Source organism: Schistocerca piceifrons, unplaced genomic scaffold, assembly GCF_021461385.2.
Source record: "Schistocerca piceifrons isolate TAMUIC-IGC-003096 unplaced genomic scaffold, iqSchPice1.1 HiC_scaffold_665, whole genome shotgun sequence".
NCBI classification, from domain to species: Eukaryota; Metazoa; Arthropoda; class Insecta; order Orthoptera; family Acrididae; genus Schistocerca; species Schistocerca piceifrons.
Genome location: NW_025728910.1, coordinates 17501 through 20000, shown reverse-complemented (window position 1 = coordinate 20000; position 2500 = coordinate 17501). Strand labels below are relative to the sequence as shown.

Below are 2500 nucleotides of genomic sequence, written 5' to 3'. Positions count from 1 at the left end.
AATAGATACTCGTTAAAGGATTTAAAGTGTACTCATTCCGATTACGGGGCCTCGGATGAGTCCCGTATCGTTATTTTTCGTCACTACCTCCCCGTGCCGGGAGTGGGTAATTTGCGCGCCTGCTGCCTTCCTTGGATGTGGTAGCCGTTTCTCAGGCTCCCTCTCCGGAATCGAACCCTGATTCCCCGTTACCCGTTACAACCATGGTAGGCGCAGAACCTACCATCGACAGTTGATAAGGCAGACATTTGAAAGATGCGTCGCCGGTACGAGGACCGTGCGATCAGCCCAAAGTTATTCAGAGTCACCAAGGCAAACGGACCGGACGAGCCGACCGATTGGTTTTGATCTAATAAAAGCGTCCCTTCCATCTCTGGTCGGGACTCTGTTTGCATGTATTAGCTCTAGAATTACCACAGTTATCCAAGTAACGTGGGTACGATCTAAGGAACCATAACTGATTTAATGAGCCATTCGCGGTTTCACCTTAATGCGGCTTGTACTGAGACATGCATGGCTTAATCTTTGAGACAAGCATATGACTACTGGCAGGATCAACCAGGGAGCTGCGTCAACTAGAGCTGAGCAGCCGGCCGCCCGGGAGTGTGTCCCGGGGGCCCGCGCGAACACGCAAGCGTCCGCTCAATCATTCTGCAAACAGGAGGAGGCTGAGCTCCCCTGCACAATACACCTCGAAACCCTCTCAGGTCCCGGCGGCGCGCAGCGCCGTCCCAAGTACTTGGTCGGGTTCGAGAGAGGCGCAATCGCCCGGAGTTAGGCGAGTAGACGCTTTCGGTGCGACCACCCGTGCTCCCAACTGAGCTTGCCGCTGCCGACAGAGGCCCGGGAGCGTGCTGTCGTGGCATTGCCGGCGGGAGACAACACGCGCCACCTACGGTGACCGGCAGCTCCAACGCCAGCGCCACAGAAGGACAAAAGCCCCACTTGGGTGCCGAAGCGAACTCTCCCAGCACAGCGCACGCGCCAACACATCCGCACAGCTGCGATACAAACCACCAGCGAGAACCGCTGGGGCGACCGAGCAGCAGACGGCGTCGCGGCGCCGAGCGCCGGGCGGCGGCGCATCCTCAACGCACACAGTCCTCAATCGGACCAGCACACTGAAGATGTCCACCGCGCTTCGCACCGGGCCCGCGAGGACCTACTTTGGCCGCACGGCGCCGCGCGCAGGGTGCGCCGGCGCGCAGCTGCGACGCCTGCCGCGTCCGTCGGCCGGCGCGCCTGCCACTGGCCGCCCCCACCAGCCGGCTGTAGCGCGTGCGCCCACGCACCGCGCGGCCAGCACGCCGGGAGGCGCCCCCTCACCGGCCGGGGACGGTCCCACCCAGCCACCGCCGCGTATCGCTTCACACCCAGATGCCGTTCAGTTTCGTCGGCATGGTGGGTATCGCTGGAACAACCGGTTAGTACCTCAACCTATCGTCGCCATCACCGATTCACCCCTAGCGAGAACAACCGCACCACAACAGGTTACCATTTGTTCATTTGCGTAACTTCACCAGAAAACGCAGGCGTCCATCGCCATTTGCAACTTCAACGATTATTGCATGCCTGTGTCAGGTGTCACGCCACACTACGTCTGCCCACATACACGCAACAAAATGTGCACGCCTAGACAATACGTGGAAGGTGGCCCCCGTACGTATGCGATGTCCATTGCTCGAACGACTGTCAACCGGCCTCTGTAGCATGTCGCAGATATGGAACGCGGTGCACCATGCCATCACGGTGTGTGAGGAGAGAGGACTAGGTCCGAATACATCAACAGACAGCTCATGCTGATCGCCATCCACGGCGTCCGTTCCTCCCACACGTCTCTATGGCGTACCACACTGCAATCCAGCTCTCATAGGGAGACGACACGTAGCTGCGTGCACAATATTTGCACTGTATGGTCCGCCGTTTTTGGGCGCAGTCGTTGTGCGGTCACACATGTGCCACGATGTATCATTCAGTACATAAGGACGAATGTGCAGTACAGATTGTGGTTCACGCGTACGACATCAGCGGACAGTTGACACAGGCCGCACCACAACGTAGCCTGAGTACGTCGCATGCGAAGGGCATTGAACATGCAAACTTCTCACCAACCAGCTTGCGAAGGCAGGGGGCAAGGTGGGGACGTGGGGAGGGGCGGCATGTACGTCCTGCTGCCATCCACATTACAGTGTACAGCAGGAGCATGTGGAAAGTGAGCAAGACTTGCAAGGTGTTTAACATGAAGCGATACACAGGGGTGCGGGCAGTGCGAGTAGCGAACTATATTGCGAGGGTTGCGGGTGGGCAACACTACAGTAATTGAACGAGTCGTATAACAATTACAGAGCAGGTTTAGGCGACAACGTGGGTTACGTTAAGGCGACAACATGGGTTAGGTTAAGGCACAACATGGGTTAGGTTAAGGCACAACATGGGTTAGGTTAAGGCACAACATGGGTTAGGTTAAGGCACAACATGGGTTAGGTTAAGGCACAACATG

The 2500-nt window shown here is 57.6% G+C and overlaps 1 non-coding gene across 1 annotated transcript in view; it reads right to left on the bottom strand.

Annotated features, from left to right (window-relative positions):
* LOC124765857 overlaps positions 1-565 on the bottom strand; it is a 1909-nt gene extending 1344 nt beyond the window's left edge. Inside the window, exon 1 of the ribosomal RNA XR_007012905.1 lies at positions 1-565. This exon is cut by the window's left edge and continues 1344 nt beyond it. This is a non-coding gene — a ribosomal RNA (small subunit ribosomal RNA).
* Positions 566-2500: the final 1935 nt, after the last annotated feature.